We start from the raw sequence: 18,045 nt of genomic DNA, 5'->3' as shown, positions 1-18,045 counted from the left end.
AATACTACAATTCTATTATTAAGTTGTGTATGTTTTTTACTATTAATATTTGTATGTAACAACTAATTTGCGCATAAGCATTGTTAAGTTCTATATTATCTTATTAGCATAATTCCGCAATATGCGCGCGCTCATAGAGTATATTAATCCTTATGTATGCGTTTCTAGCATAAGTATGCGACAATAGAATAGGAAATCGTAAGAGCGACAAAGAAAGAAACAACGACTGTACTGCGTCTCTACTCCCACTACTATTCCTCCTGCACACGGCGTCCGTATTCTCACCATTTCTACTTCTCGCATACGGCGTCCGTACTCCCACTATTACTATCTCTCGCATACAGCATCCGTACTCCCACTACCACTATTTTGTAACACTCTGCTAATCCACTACACCCCCACCCTTACTGGTGCATCCCCAAAACAGCGAAACCTCGTGCTCGAGCGTTACGCAACGAGCCGCCGAAAAAGAGACGAGGGTGGGATATGCACGAGGAAGGGTTATGCAACGATATATATTCTTATGCAAGAGGACCAGAGCCTCAGATTTAGATTGTGGAAAGAGCAGATCAGACTTAGAACAGAGTGTCTCAATCCTTCTATTTCTTCCATTTCAAACTTAGATTATTTCCATTTCCAACTTAGAATATTTCCATTTCAAACTTAGATTATTTCCATTTCCAACTTAGAATATTTCTATTTCAAACTTAGATTATTTCCATTTCAAACTTAGAATATTTTCCATTTCGAACTTAGAATATTTTCATTCTTTACTATTTCGAACTTAGAATATTTTCATTCTTTACTATTTCGAACTTAGAATATTTCTATTACAAACTTAGAATATTTTCATTCTTTACCTTAGAATACTTCCATTCCGAATTTAGAATATCACTTTTGCGTATGTTTAGAATACTTACTAGCGATCACAGATAATAACCGACGTTTTTATATTCAAATACTAATAACACCGCGCTGTAAATCCTGTGTTTCAATAATTTAATTGTAAATTTAAGATCGTAAATATACTGAATATTTAGTGAAACTCGTATTTCCTTTTATTCCAACAATTACCTCTCCTCTCATTCGAATTCGTGATGAACATAATCTTGGATATTATAAAACAAATTAATTTCAAGTCTTTACTCGAATATACACTCGATTAATCAGAGACTGTGAGTAAGAGCCATCGGTACAGCTGACCCGCACGGTCTGCGACGACTGTTTCAGTCCTGATTTATCGTAGGTTCATTGTTGCCATTTTAAAATAAGTACGAATTATTATTCTCTTCGCTATCATAAAAATATTTTCATCACGAATGCCGAAACAGCGACGTGGCGGACGTAAATATCAAGTTCGCAGAGTCAAAGCACAATTATACCAGACATTACCTACTCACGGATTTCTCCACTACCTCGGTGTAGAAGGAGATTATGTGTACGCGGTCGCGGATAAAACCGAAGCGCTCTCATCCTTGCCAGTTAGAGTCAGTGATTACAAATTAGTGCCTATCATTTTCCACGTGCCTCGCATCAGGCCGTCAGACATTCCTGCCGAAGACCCGCGCTTTGCTGCCTACACCACTCGCCCATCGACAGAGAAGGACGTCCCTGAGCACATTCCGTACAAGCTAGTACGAATCTCCGTTGGGAAGCGACCTGTCGACGTGACGCATATTTCTAAGGAGGATCCAAGGTACGAGTTCTACGCATCCAAAAATAGGGTAAGTGCCTGGATAAATTCTCAATACCGGACAGTGAATTCGGAGTGCCTAGAATCTCGCGAAGAATAGGTCTCGCCATCTTTACGCGGCCACGTGGCTGAGCGTGCCTCGCGCCATTTTGTACGCCGCGCAACGACGCCGTCGCATCGCTCCGGCTCCCCCACTACCGCCGCTGCAGAAAGCCGCCTACTCGAGTCAAACGTCTCCCCTCTACTCAGCGCCGTGATTTCTCTAACCGCCGCGTAAAATTTAATATTTAATATGCGCCTCGCACAAATATTATGGGCGTGATTAATCGCGTTTCCCCGCGAAAGTACGAAATTCCTCTTCGTTCACGCGGAATCACAAACGAGATAATTTCGTGCAATAAAGTTTTCCTTTTTCGAAATCGCCTTAATAATTCAATTCTCTGTCACGATTGCATCGGCGATCAATCTGACCCTAGCAATTACAACGAAGAAATCCGTCACTATATCCACTGCGGTACTAGTCCTATATATGAAGAGTGCTCCGAATGCTGCGTAATCTTAAATACTACTGTCTCATACGACAATTGCAGCGATTGTACCGCGAAATTTGAGTCGTTCATAATACCTGCCCTTTCCGCGCGTTATCACACTCCTTTTTATAATATTCCGATTACCGTAACCGTCGCACGGTCTATATCTCCGTATCGTTTTTCCGATTCTGACGAGGACACCGAGTAAAGAAAGAACGAGCGAGTTATGTGCCCTCCGCGTTCGCTTTATTCTCCGGCGACCTTCAACCCGAACGCACGTTCAGCCCTTTATCACGCATGGATCGCGTCTGCTAGATGTTCTGTCTCGCGAATTTACCAACACCGCCGTGACGTAGAACATATAATCTGTTCCGCGTGTTATATCCGCGCCTCTAGGGAAGTCCGCTCATCCTACGTTTTGAAACGAAGACACGCCGTTCATATCGGATTTACTCAATGCTACGACGCGTGTATATCCTGCTCAACGCGTTTAACGATTTTTAGACTCCTCGATGAATGCCTTATCTGCAACGATATTTTAAGCGATTTTATACAATACCTAAATCTAACGGGAGACGATCCGTACAATTCTGAACGACCCACGTTAATCGCGATTTCACAGACAGACGTAAACTCCTCCGAATAAACGTCGCGAATAAGTTTTTTTGTTTTTTTTGTTTTATCGTGAAATTGCCCGAATTTGCCTGCCACTACTTAAATTCCAGAGGAACGGTGGACCGCTCGACTCTGTTCCTCTAACCTTTTTCCCCCTCTTCTCCGGCTACGGGAGAATATCGGCAACGCCGCCCCTCCCGCGCGCCCGGGACGTAACAAATGTATCGAAAAGCACTACATACGAGTCCAAATATGAAACCTGATGTCCAAACAGTGCCTAACGTTAAAAAGTTCCTATTTTCAGGTAAAAACGGTGAGATTTGAACGATTCGCCTGCAAATGTATTGGAAAGCACTACATACGATTCCAAATATGAAATCTGATGTCCATACAGTGCCTAACTTTAAAAAGTTCTTTTTTTAGGTAAAAACAATGAGTTTTGGACGATTCGACTACAAATGTATCGAAAAACTCGAAAAACAACTATATACAAGTCCAAATATGATACCTGATGTCCAAACAGTGCCTAACGTTAAAAAATTCCTATATTTAGGTAGAAACGGTGAGTTTTGAACGATTCGACTACAAATGTATCGAAAAACACTACATACGATTCCAAATATAAAACCTGATGTCCATGCAGTGGCTAACATTAAAAAAGTTCTTGTTTTTAGGTAAAAACAATGAGTTTGAACGAATCGACTACAAATGTATCAGAAAGCACTACATACGAGTCCAAACATGACATCTGATGTCCAAACAGTGCCTAACGTTAAAAAGTTTTTGTTTTTCAGTAAAAACGATGAGTTTTGAACAGTTCGACTACAAATGTATCGAAAACACTACATACGATTCCAAATATGAAACCTGATGTCCATACAGTGCCTAATGTTCAAAAATTTCTGTTTTTAGGAAAAAACGATGAGTTTTGAACGATTCGACTACAAATGTATCGAAAAACACTACATACGATTCCAAATATGAAACCTGATGTCCATACAGTGCCTAACGTTAAAAAGTTCCTATTTTCAGGTAAAAACGGTGAGTTTTGAACGATTCGCCTGCAAATGTATCGGAAAGAACTACATAAGATTCCAAATATAAAATCTGATGTCCATACAGTGCCTAACGTTCAAAAATTTTTGTTTTTATGTAAAAACGATGAGTTTTGAACGATTCGACTACAAATGTATCGAAGAGCACTACATACGATTCCAAATATGAAATCTGATGTCCATATAGTGCCTAACGTTAAAAAGTTCTTGTTTTTAGGTAAAAACAATGAGTTTTGAACGTTTCGACTACAAATGTATCGAAAAGCCCTAAAAACAACTACATACAAGTCCAAATATGAAACCTGATGTCCAAACAGTGCCTAACGTTGAAAAAATCCTATATTTAGGTAGAAACGGTGAGTTTTGAACGATTCGACTGCAAATGTATCGAAAAGCACTACATACGATTCCAAATATGAAATCTGATGTCCATACAGTGCCTAACTTTAAAAAATTCTTTTTTTAGGTAAAAACAGTGAGTTTTGAACGATTCGACTACAAATGTATCGAAAAACACTACATACGATTCCAAATATGAAACCTGATGTCCATGCAGTGGCTAACATTAAAAAAGTTCTTGTTTTTAGGTAAAAACAATGAGTTTGAACGAATCGACTACAAATGTATCAGAAAGCACTACATACGAGTCCAAACATGACATCTGATGTCCAAACAGTGCCTAACGTTAAAAAGTTTTTGTTTTTCAGTAAAAACGTTGAGTTTTGAACGGTTCGACTACAAATGTATCGAAAAACACTACATACGATTCCAAATATGAAACCTGATGTCCATACAGTGCCTAACGTTAAAAAGTTCCTATTTTCAGGTAAAAACGGTGAGTTTTGAACGATTCGCCTGCAAATGTATCGGAAAGGACTACATACGATTCCAAATATGAAACCTGATGCCCATACAGTGCCTAACATTAAAAAAGTTTTTGTTTTTACGTAAAAACGATGAGTTTTGATCGATTCGACTACAAATGTATCGAAAAGCACTACATACGATTCCAAATATGAAACCTGATGTCCAAACAGTGCTTAACGTTAAAAAATTTCTCTATTTAGGTAAAAACCGTGAGTTTTAAACGATTACATTGCAAATGTATCAAAAATCATTACATACGATTCCAAATATGAAATCTGATGTCCATACAGTGCTTAACGTTAAAAAATGCTTGTTTTTAGATAAAAACGATGAGTTTTGAATGTTCGACTACAAATGTATCGAAAAGCACTACATACGATTCCAAATATGAAATCTGATGTCCATATAGTGCCTAACATTAAAAAAGTTCCTGTTTTTAGGTAAAAACGATGAGTTTTGAACGTTTCGACTACAATTGTATCAAAAAGCACTACATACGTCTCCGAACATGAAATCTGATGTCCATACAGTGCCTAACGTTAAAAAGTTCTTGTTTTTATGTGAAATCCATAAATTTTGAACGTTTCGATTACAAATGTAGCAAAACGCACTACATACGAGTCCAAATATGAAACCTTGCAACCGACGGTACGACAACTCCTTAGCGAGACGCAGCGCACGCCGACGACGAGCGAAGCCGAGCGAGAGGACGGAAGTCTGTCGACTACGACGACCCCGAGGAAGGCGCAGTCCACCACCAGACCAACGTCCGTTAAGCTGAAGAGGATCGACGACACGCGTATAAAGAAGTAAAAGAGCGTTTGCATGTTTATTTAGTTCAAAAACGCGATCCCGCGTAAAGTCGTTGATTTATCTTATTATTTTCTTATTTACCTAATTATTTGTGTTTATTTACCTAATTACGTTTTCAAGTATTATTTTAATTCTTATTGTTGTTTGCGTCAGACTACTGACCGATTTAAATATTTTGCGTTAAAATTTACGTAAGACGAGCGCATGTCCAAAAGCGTCGAAATCTTAGGTTACGTATTTTGCAATATTATTTTATATTTTTATTATTGCGCGTTGATACTTTAATAAGTGAAAGCGTTAACATTTGCGTTGATTTCGCATCTCAGAGTTATTTTTTGTTCAGTGACAGCGAGAAATAAAGTTACATTAATATTTTTTTTTTATTATTAACAACTTTATTATTTTAAGTTAGCGATTAGGCTTAATTTCGCGAGAACGTCGCAAGTTTAATTCGCGATAAATTTATTATTTTATTTTGCATGAAAAATCATGTGTAACTTGCAGAGCGAACTGCAAGAATATTTTCTGTTAACTTTAATAATTATTATTTTCAGTTTATTTTCTACATTCTTAATGTCATATGCGTTTTGCATGTGGGTGCCGGTTACTTCGCGAATTGTAACGTAAGAAACGAAGTCTGTAAACATAACCTAAAAAATAAGAGCATTAACGAAAAGTGCAGAGTGGTGGCACCAGATAGTGCACCACACGATACGAACAGCGAGCGAGCTGAATTCCGAATGACGGGATTGGCCGATCGGCTAGTGGAGGGAAGGCGCATTCAGACGCAAAATCCCTGCACGCCGATTGGGCGCAGCGAGCGAGACGAGCCGAGACAACGCCGGGGGCAGCCGCGCACGCCCATTGGGCGAACATCACGAAGAGACGTGACGCGACCGCTGATTGGCGGAGACGGCGAGGCAGCGGGCGGCGGCTCGACTGCCTATAAAAGCAGTCAGCGAGACTGTAGATTAACTTGTAAACTCTCAGCCACCGTGAGGCTAAGATCTCCGCGACTTAATTCGTACACAAAAGAGATAGCGCTAGAGTTCCGCGGAATAGGCGACCGCGTAAAATAAGTGTACTAGGACAACGCCGAATGCGAGTAGGTGTTGTATTTAGTGTTGAGATAAGTGATTTATTTCGTGGTAGGCGGGTGCACAACGCACATATCGTACACGAATGTGATGATGCGTCGGGTACAGGTTTTTGTTATTAAGTTTAGTGAAGTTGAATAAATTTTAAGTTGTGTTTTGAAAACGAAATATAGAGATTGCTTCTGTGTTTTCTACACCTGCTACGTACCTGCACGTGATCCCACGACGAGAATTCCGGGTAACCTAAAATAAAATAAATCCTGATAAAATCCGGGTTGAGGGGTAAGGCGGAATAAGCGAAAATACTTACCTGAGGCGAATCCTGGAGGGACGGGCGATCCTGGTGATGTCCTGGTGATCGGACGGCAACTGAAGATCCTGAAAATTAAAACAGAGATTAATAAAAACTATTAGTGACTCGCAAGAGTGAGTGCCTGAAATAATCAGACTCAATAAAAATACTTATCTCATCGTACGAGCGTCCATAGGCGATCCGACGGAAGAACAGAAGGAAGCCATTAGCGGAATACCTTGCTTCTTGGTAGGTGAAAGGAGCTGGCGACCATTAAGCGACCGAAAGGCTGCATCATCGTAAAGGTAAAATCTCACGCATTTCGCGATATTAGATATTCGTGCACGTTCTCTCCGGTCACAACCTCATGTCCAAACAGTGCCTAACGTTAAAAAGTTCCTGTTTTTAGGTAAAAACGATGAGTTTTGAACGATTCGACTACAAATGTATCGAAAAGCACTAAATACGATTCCAAATATGAAACCTGATGTCTATACAGTGCCTAACGTTAAAAAGTCCCTGTTTTTAGGTAAAAACCATGAGTTTTGAACGTTTCGACTACGTTTGTATCGAAGAGCACTGAAAACAACTACATACGGTTCCAAATATGAAACCTGATGTCTATACAGTGCTTAACGTTAAAAAGTTTTTGTTTTTAGGTAAAAACCATGAGTTTTGAATGTTTTGACTACAAATGTATCAAGAAACACTACATACATCTCCAAACATGAAATCTGATGTCCATATAGTGCCTAACGTTAAAAAGTTCCTATTTTTGGGTAAAAATCATGAATTATAATAAATTTGTTTGTTTTTTTCTTCTTCGTATATATAAGGTTTCGTACCTATAAGGTTTTTAATTATAAAGCATGCAAGATTGGACTATATGTATATGCGTATAATTTGACAAAAAATGCTGAATATAACATTGAGACTTGTAACGTTTATAAGTAATAATAATGCAATTATAGTAATGTAATGTAAATGTAATTATGGAATTATTAATATAAGAATTTGTTTTGTGTTTTTGGTGTTTTTTTTTTAAGAAAAATTTTAAAATTGCGTAGTAATGATTGCGTTTAGTGAATATATAAATTCTTATATCTGAGATATATTATTAATTAATTATATTCTGTTGCCGAGAGGTTAAAAATGCAAGTTCGCTTTTTACCGTTGAGTTATTTTTCTTAGATTGTAAGATATATGCGTATGCGTATAACAAAATAACGTTGAGTTTTTAACTCTCACATGTAGTTGCAAGAATATAGACAGATATAGAATAATTCTAATATAGGGTGTAGGAGTTGTGACGTCTGTAACTACGCGGCGTAACCCCAGGTTCGGTTGGATCGCAACATGTCCGTATGTCATGCGGGATTCATTTGCCGTGTAGAGCTCTTGTGTGCTGAACAATCGTTGTCCTCGTATTATTGGACTATGGTAAACACTGACATCAGAGCCGGTGTCAATTAAGTATCGTACTTTTGTGCTACGATTTGTGACGAATAAGCGGCTTTTTTTTTACTTCTTTTGAGCGTTTGTGTTAATCGGCGTTGAGGTTGGCTACTTGTTTCGTTGAAACTTTACTTTGCTGTTCCATTGTTTGGTCAGCCGTAGCCGCTGGCTCCATTGCGGTAAAATATAGATCAGGTCGAGGTCACTAATTTGTGTGGGGTTTGTGTGTGTATGTGTGACACTTCCCACTTTGAGATATTCCACCGCTTGGAGTTCTTTTGGTCGCCCTGAAAAGGGCGGTTTGTCAAGTGGATGTTAGGCTTCCTCGTTGGCATTACGGTGAGGCAGCGAACTCTTCGTAGAGCTTCTGCGGTTTTGCTTAGTTCCTGGTGTAGTTGCCTCAAGACTTCCTTCGTAGTGCACGTGGAGTTGCTGACGCTTATTGGAAGGAGTGCTGAGTCAGGAAATGTCGGAACCACCTGGAGACTTTGTTTGGACGCTGGCGTCGGTATTAGGCCTGGTCGGCGTTTTTACCGTGCTCTGTAGGAAGTGTGGAGTCCTGTTCCGTTGAATAGGCGGAAGGTCCAAACGATGAGCTTTCTGTCCAGTAGGTTTTCCCCAAGTCGAGTCGTGGTGTCCTCGTGTTGGTCCGAGTCCGTGACCGCTTTGCTGGCCGTGGTGGCCGAGATGTCTTCCTTCGTCGTGGCAGGATGTTGCCGTTGTGGCCCTTCGAGCGCACTTTGGTAAGAGGCCCAGTTGTCGAGCTCCCGTAGGGAGGCCCCTAGCCAATGAGTACGTTCCGTAAGAAGGCCCAAAGTTATCAACTCGACGGGCGCACTCCGTGGTGAAGGTCGTAATCAAAAAAACTGAATCTAGTATTAGATTAGATTATCCGCGCTGTGGGTAGTCTTTATATAGCTGGACCGCTGCATCTTACTCCTGAGTGCCCCGGCCGCTCTGTCGGCTGCGCCGCGCACTACTCGGCTAGCGAGCGCGTGTTGATAGACGCGGCGCGGCGGCGCGCGGTGTGGGCGGTGAGCGATGGACGCAGCAGCGTAGGTGATGAGCGCGCAATAGGCGCGCTGACTGGAGTGGCGTAAGACTGCCATATAGGGTTTTCTTTTCTTTTTCATGTTGGTTATTATAATACCATAGAAGTATAAAATTGGCAAGAATATTGAACGAATTGCTTATTGATATATTGTTAGTAAAACACACTTCTTATAGCTAGGTTAGTACAAACAATCTGAAATAGATATCAAACTTGGCGTTTTCGGTAAAGCGCTAAGTTCGTAAACGTCTTGATTTCTTTTTCAGGGTAAGGAATCAAGCGTATAATGTTTTATGTCCGTTTAATGAAATGAACCGCGTGTGATCACGTAGGTTATTTCGTTCATGTAATCTATTGTCTGTCATAATATCGTTTACTTCTTTCTTTTGTCGAAATTAAGTTTTGCCTGGCTTGTTTGCGAGTTTCATACAACCGGTTTGCAAGATCAGTAATGTTTTCGACGTTTTCTTTTAAAGAGGGTGATTTAAAGGCAATCGAGCTAACTTTCCAAAAATAAGTTCGTAAGGCGAAAATTTAGTTCTTTCGTGTACACTAGTGTTGTAAAAAAACATTGCCATATTAATATAATTGTCCCAGTTGTCTTCCTTATCGATCTGTGTTTTTAAATATTCTACTAGTACGTGATGTGACCTTTCTAATGAGCCGTTAAATTGAGTATAACACGCGGTGATTTTAGAATGCTGTATATAAATTTCTTTGTTAATGAGCGCATAAGGGACGATAAAAAATTCGCACCCTTGCTGAGGATAGCTTTCGAAGCGCCGTATATACATGTAAAGTTCTTTGCAAACGCGTCTGCGATTGAAACCGATGTAGCATCGTTTAACGGTACGGCTACGGAATATTTAGTTAAGAGATCCTGCATGGTTAGTATGTACTGATTTCCCTTTACAGTAATGGGTAAAGGTCCCATTATGTTAGTGAAACTTTATCGAAAGCTGTTCCAGGAGTATCAGTAATTATCATAGGTTGTTTCGTTTTTACTCGCGTTAATTTTTTAATTTGACACTGTTTACATTTTCTAATAAATTCAGAAATATCATTTTTCATTGAGCTTCAGAAATAAGGAGGTTTTAATCGATTATACGTTTTAGTTATATCCTTGTGACGAAGACGCGTGGTTTTCTAATATTAATGCTTCGCGTTCGTGAGGTTCGGGGCTTTGAATTAGATTCTCCCAAATAGTGATTTGACAATTTGTTTCCGTTAAATATATTTTTAATTGTTTAAAGAACACAAGATCATGGTAAGGCATCGAATGAATCTGTTTTGCTGATGCTCCAGTCTCGGCGGCGCTCCTTGGGCCTCTGGGGCGAGCAACTGGCTCGCCCGCGAGGGGGGACTGAGGATCGTCGGGGCGATTCGCCCGGTTCTCACGGACTGGGTGGTTCGGGCCCACGGGCCTCTCACGTTTAGATTGGTGCAGGTGCTCACTGGACATGGCTGTTTTGGTGAGTATCTGCACCGGATAGGGAGAAAGGTCGACGGTGCCATCACTGCAGAGCGGCTCGGAACACGGCGCAACAAACCCTCGAGGTGTGCCCCGCTTGGGCGGACCAGCGCCGTGTCCTGACCACCACCATAGGAGACGACCTCTCGCTGCCGGCCGTGGTGACTTCTATGGTCGGCGGTGAGGAGGCGTGGGATGCGATGGCCTTTTTCTGCGAGGACGTTATCTCGCAGAGGGATCGGGAGTCGAGCCCGACTGCCGATCCCATCCGCAGAGGAAGAGACGGACTGAGGAGGTTGGCGTACGGGAGAAATCCCTAGTTGCCGCCTTCGCCCGCCCCCTGGGATCGCCGGGTCGACCTATGGGCAGTGCTGCCAGACCCCCCGCCATGGGTCAAGCCGCGCATGTGTAATGGATGGCAAATACAGTTATGTGTATTATGGGCGCTTAATTTTGGCGGGCCCAGTACTCTCAGTACAGAGGATATCTCAGTAGTATTTTTGCCAAATAAAATATTTTTCTTAATTACAGAAAAATGTGTATTTTTTATCATTATGTGAACATTCTACTCTCTACTTATCCACGCACACCTGAGTGTGTAGTCACAAGAGTCTACAGATTTGTGATACGTTACTGTATTTCAACTCGTAAGCGCATGCGTCGGCCTACCGTGCCGGGCAACCCGGCAAAATCTGGCAGCTCTGCCTATGGGAGAACATAAGCCGGCTCATCGAATGGAGGCCCCGGGTCGGGAGCGGGAGGGCGAGTGGTTGCGCTCTCCCATTCTCTCACAGCTGTAGTTGCGGGAGGCGACCGGGCCGGGCTCCTTCATGGGGTTTGTTCCGGCCTCCCCTCGGGGATGGGTCCCCCCGGGGTCTCTCCCACTTCTGCGAGATTTGGGACGCCGGGGGGGAAATTCGAGGCTTGCGCGGGCTGCGGTGCGTACTAGTTCGATCCCGTGGCCCGTCAGTTTGCTCCGGAGGTAGGCAACTACCGAGAGGTATGCCACCTGGCCTTCGCTGGATGGTGAGTCCCACATAATCCTCGCCTTTTCCCCGAGGCAGAGGTATGCGTAAGATGCATTCCCCTCGTAAAAAAAGGTACAAGCGGTCGAATAAAAGGTTGTGCGGTGTTATGAAACTAAATTTTGATTTTACAGATTCGGTATAAAATAAGGTTGCTGTGGAGCGCGATTAGGAAAATCAGCACGCGAAGGATACAATGGATTAGCTTGCTTGCGAACCTTCTCTACCTTAAGAATTTTAGATAACTGAATAGTTGTTACAATACAATCTTCAAGCGAATAACAGTGCTCTAGTTTAACGCGTACTAAAAGATCTGGAGGTAATCCATTAATAAAATTATTCATGATTGTGTGTTCGATGCTTTCTTTCTTTTCTTCAGTTATATCGCCGTGCAAGTCTGATTCTCCGTCTATAATTGCGGTACGTAATTCTTGAACTCGCGCAATGTAATCGAAAATATCTTTATTATGTTTCATATAAATGTTTGCAAGTTTTCCGCGATATTGATCGATTAATTTATTAAGACCGAATATCTCTTTTAATCTTCGCGTTAATTCGCGTACGCTTCGTGGTTCTAAGCTTTCTATTACCGAATATGCGTGACTCTGTAATTTATTAAAAATTAATTGCATCAAATAATAATCGTAATATTCAGGAATAAGATCTAGGGCACGTTCACAAATTTTGCTAAAATGGAACACGGACATGTTACGTCCATCGAATTTAAAAATTGTGTCGATCGCGTCTTCAAAGCGAATGGGCGATTCGCCATCGTTCCGTCGGAAAAAGTTAGGGGATATTGATGATGCGTGCGTCTGCTGCATTTCCCTAATAAGGTAATTTAATTTATCGATTTGCTCGGGGAGAGTATTTAGTGATGCTAAATGCTACGTTATTTGGTCCATAATTGGTAGCGCGATTTTGTTCTAACTTCGCCTCTTTAGCGGCTACTGCTCCTGAGCGTTCTCCTAATATTTTTTCTTTTTCTTCTAATAATGGAGTGTATTTTTCTACCACTTCGTGTGATAACTGTTTGTCGGAGCCAGATCTTGTTAGAGGCATTTTGATATATATATTAATAGATTCGTTATTCACTAGATTCGTTATTGATGTATGTATTGTATGTAATAGCCACAAGAATTTATTATAATTTGTTATCGGGATTATATTTAAAATTTAAGTCACCAGGATTTTAATTATGGGTATAGTCAACAATTTTTTTTTTATAAAGTATATGCCACAAAGTTTTTTATTATTGAGATAATGAAATAAGGAAATTATAATTGATAAGGGACGAAGAGTAAGAGTTTAATAGATAATATTCGTTTTTTTTGTTAATTTAAATTGATGTAGTGATGCAATAAAGTTTGGTGATATCGGATGTCAAGACACAGTGTAACATTCGTCTGGAGAATTAGGAATAATATTTGTATTAAAGTTAAGTCTTAAATGTAATTCAAAATGTAGTACAGATCCAGTGAAATTGACAATACAGATTATTGAGATATAATGTAATATTATTTGGCAAGATTTGAAATTGAGAAATAAGGAGATCGTAAATTTTAATAGTTTGAAAACAGATCTTTCTTCTTTCTCACTTAAGCTTTGCGATTTCTTTTTTTTGGCGTGATCTATCCCACACCGCTGCCACCAAATTTTATTTTTACGATCCGGAGCGTTAATCCCTGTTGCCACCAAATTTTTTATGGTTACTACCCGGAGTGTTAATTTCCCGCGTCACGAACAAAGAAATTAAAAACCATTTTTTATATTCCGTGATCACTAATCAATGATTACTAATCGCGGGCGGCAGTTTTCGCGGTTTTCATCAGACGGGTCTCTCAATTTATATTTTTAGGATGACCGCAGCACGTCTGCTTATTCCCAGGGAAACGCCGAAAGCCAGAAGGATCGTTTATCGCTATTGAGTGGAGAAAATAAAGGATAAGAGACAGGGTAAATGATTATATTTTATTTATTTTTTTATTTATTTTTCTATAATTAATCTTCCTTTATTGAAGACTGCGTGGTAATACTGGAAAATCAGCGTAGAACTGGAAAGTCGGGATTTAATAAACCCGTAAAATGTTGGATATATATATATATATATATATATATATATATATATATATTGATTAATTAAAATAAAAAGATGTGAAATTCTAACATTCATGCGTTAATTTATATACAAAACTAATAATAACTTGATTTATAATTACTAAATAGATATTAGCATGAATATGTACGTAAATGACAAAAATAATAGTGTAAACAGTTGAATAATAAGTTTCAAATGAGTAATTAATAATCACGCCTTCAATTAAATTTATTAAATAATGACTTCTGATTTTGTCATTGAATAATGATTTCTGGATCCGTGATTAATAATTTTAAAATCAAGTGAGGCTTGTTAAAACGAGAGAATAGATGTAAGTAGAAATACTAGGCCGGTTCTAATCCGGAAGCTCCAAGGCGGGTGCGGGTGTGCGGTTTTGTGCAAAATTGTAGGCGCGGGGGGTGTTACGGCGGGGAGGAATGACGGCACCCGGGGCTCCAAAAAGAAATCGCTTATCAGAAGTAAACTGATATCCCGCTCATCAGACGTAAACTATTTTGGGGACGCCTTTGAAAGGCCGATATGTTTTTATTAGGGGTATCAAAAATACCGCTTTTTACCCCCCCCCCCCTATGTCGCGAAATGGCAAGAAAAGATCGCGACTTATAACACGCGTTCTCTCTCTTATGCTATCTTCGCTCACACTCCCACCCATTGCGCGCTCTCGCTCCCACCCATAGGGTACTATCCCAGTGAACACAATAATATAGCAGCAGTGTAACAGCAATGTAATCGAATATAACAGGTTACATTACTCTGAAATTACACGTAACTTACATGTAAGTTACAATTTCCGACTCAGCAATATAACATGTTATAATTACATGTTATCTAACCGTTACACAACAGTTACAAAGAAAAATAAAATAAAATAAAAATTTCATTTTTTTTAAATTATTTTTATCAACATCACATACTACATTTAGAATAAATTTTTATTAATTAATTAAATTTATATTATGTAATTTTTTATTTTATTCTTACTTGCCGCTGCTACGTTTGAACCCGGGACCTTAGAATGACGAACCTTGTACTCTACCTGCTACGCCAATTTGACTCATCGATATGGGTACTTGTTATTGTCTACATATACCTATATGTAAACTGACGCGACTATATTATTTTTTATAAAAGCATTAAATTTTGCAAAACATTAAAAATAAATAGCATTAATTTATTTACTTATTAATTTCATTGTTAAATTTATCTTTTTCCATAATCTTAATAATTTGATGGAAATTGTGATCTATTTAGCACTAATCTTTGAAGCGTTCAAATGATTAATTAGATGGTTAACTATATAGATCATAATTCTAAGAAAAATTGAATAGTATACATTTATTATTCTGTTTTTGTTCAGCACATGATGAATTTAGATTTTGTGCATTTTTTGTGCGCAGTAATTGTAGACAAACCGTTATTTTTGAAAACATTATCTTTATAATAATTTTTTTTATTATCAAATAGATCTGTCATTTAGAATGTTATAATGTTGTCTGATTTCTGAGTCAACAACGACGCATCGTTCCGTAATAACATTGATACGAACGTGTTATGTTACGATTATACAATTTTTGTTGAGTAACTGTAACGCCAAAACGATGTATAACAGTTATATCACTTGCGTATGACAAATATTACGTAACAGGTTATTTCCATGTCATATAGCACCTACATATCACAAGAATAACAATGTTAAATTACATGTAACTTCCATGTTATATTGCCGCTATAAAATGTGTTTATTGGGTATCTTCTTACTCAGGATGCTTTTATTAGGAGTATCAAAAAATTTCGCTCTCAACCCTCCCCTCCTCCTCATACTATGTCGATTTTGGTTATGCGAGAAAAGAGCGGTGGGATTCTCTGCTGCTGTAGATTTGGCAACGTTGCAATAAGCGTTTCATACGTTGAACATGTTTTTTACGTGATTGGCTCTAGATGATCGTGATTTAGCTAAAACGTTGGTAATGTTGTAATTTTGTCGGGGGTGTTCCAGTTGAGACTAAGAAATTTGTGAAGAGGTGTACAATATAAGAAAAGTTCTGACAATGGTACCGCATCATTCGCGCGTTACAAGACGGACAGCAAAACTCCTCGACAACGTTGCTCCTCAGTTAATCGGTGGAAGACGGATTTCAAGCTTCCAAAAAAAAACGTACGAAATAAACTATTACGTTCCGATCCAACAGAACGAGGCGTACGATAAACCGTAAGTATTTTATAATTTTTAAAATTTTTCTTTATATTAATATTCTATATTTTTCTATAGCGAGCTATATTCTTTTTTACAGAACATTATCGCAGCCGCGTTATACTCCACGCATCTTGGGAAGGAGATACGCCTTGACCGCTACAGCATACAAATACTTGGATGTTGGAATCAGCGTGGGACCTATATCCTATGTAGAAATACTGCTTGGCGATAACAAAGGCAATCAAATAATTTTGCCATACACAACATGGAAAACGTTTATGGAGCAACGTGCAGCTATTGAGCGATTCGTGCAGTAAACTGTATCTTCAAAAGTTTCGGTTTGCGATGTGGTTATAAAACTTGTAAAAATACGTGACGAAGATATTGTAAAGTTGACGTTGCACGATAATTATATGTACATGAAGCCGTTAACCTTACTGTTCCTATAACTTGAAGATTGTGTCGACTATGTATGCCATCAAATGCATCAAAATACATATAGCCCAAGTGATAAATATAAGAAGTTTATTACTATTTTGCATCAAAACCATATCACTAATAAAAGCGACGCTGTAAAATTATTACGCAAAAAATATGATAAAACTTGTCTCGTAGAATGCAAGTTAATTGTTTACACTTTGGATAATATTGTATATGATGCTTTATATGACAAATAAAATGTGTAATGAAATTATTTAAAAAAAAAACCAGTCTTGTAGACTGAGCTAATTACTTGCGTTATGAATCATATTGTATATTATGCTTTATATATAACAAATAAATGTGCAAAAGAAAATTATATTGTTAGAATTATTTTTTCCTGCATATAGTTTTAACTTAAAAACTTATTGCATAACTAAGACGAGATGGGGAAAAAAGGAAATACGAGAGGATGAAAAAATGTAAAAATGGATACGATATATATTTATTTTTTATTCTTAGACCACCAATTAAACAGCTTAAATACATTTTGTAAAGCGCAGTTGTTCACATGATTTTGACATCGTAAAGTGTACGCAATGTCCAACTTGTTTAGAGGTTCTATATCTTCGTAATGCGTCTCGATATTTTTGACATTAGCTTCCTCTCTCGCCTCGTCCAGAAGCAAATCCCGCAACCATTCTCGTTTCTCACATCCCCTTACGTACATAACAATTTCATCATCGATGCAGTTGTACCCATCACCGCCTTTGTAATTAAATCTCTAGCCATGCTGTGCGGAATCAATCCTCCTATAATATTCTATGATGATTCGCTTTCAACCATGCTATCCGACGTCTTTCTGCCTTGGTAAGGTATTCCCATGGATAGGTAGGTGTAAACATGTAGTAGGTGAGTTTGAATCCATCTTTGAGAGAAGCAAATTCCTTAACGATAAATTTTCCTCAAACGATAAAACCTTGCAGGTCCACGAACGTTGGTACAGACATGACAGCTGTCGTTGAGAATATTGTGATTCGCCTCGACGCGTTATAAATTTTTATATCATTTTGTTTTGGAGAAAAAGTGGCGCCGCACTTAGATGATTTTGCGCATAACGTTGGTCAACGGGTTGTACTGAACCACGCGATCGTGTATGATGAGGCAGTACGCGGTGGTATTCGTCGGCACATTCTCTTTGCATTCAAATTCTAAGCGCACGTCCACGGTTGCGCTCTTGACCGATTCGTTCTGTCGAGAGCAGTCGATGATTACGAACGGACTGTTAAGTAGAAAAATTGAAGTGGTGAGGTTCGGTTCGAGATACTCGTATCCATAATAACCCTTG

The 18,045-nt window shown here is 39.1% G+C and overlaps 1 pseudogene; it reads left to right on the top strand.

Annotated features, from left to right (window-relative positions):
• The first annotated feature begins 10,385 nt into the window (after positions 1-10,385).
• On the top strand, positions 10,386-11,475 carry LOC118646682 (annotated as a pseudogene).
• Positions 11,476-18,045: the final 6,570 nt, after the last annotated feature.

Source organism: Monomorium pharaonis, chromosome 7 (genome assembly GCF_013373865.1).
Source record: "Monomorium pharaonis isolate MP-MQ-018 chromosome 7, ASM1337386v2, whole genome shotgun sequence".
NCBI lineage: Eukaryota > Metazoa > Arthropoda > Insecta > Hymenoptera > Formicidae > Monomorium > Monomorium pharaonis.
Note: the sequence above shows the minus strand (reverse complement) of the source record. Positions and strands in the feature narration are given on the sequence as shown.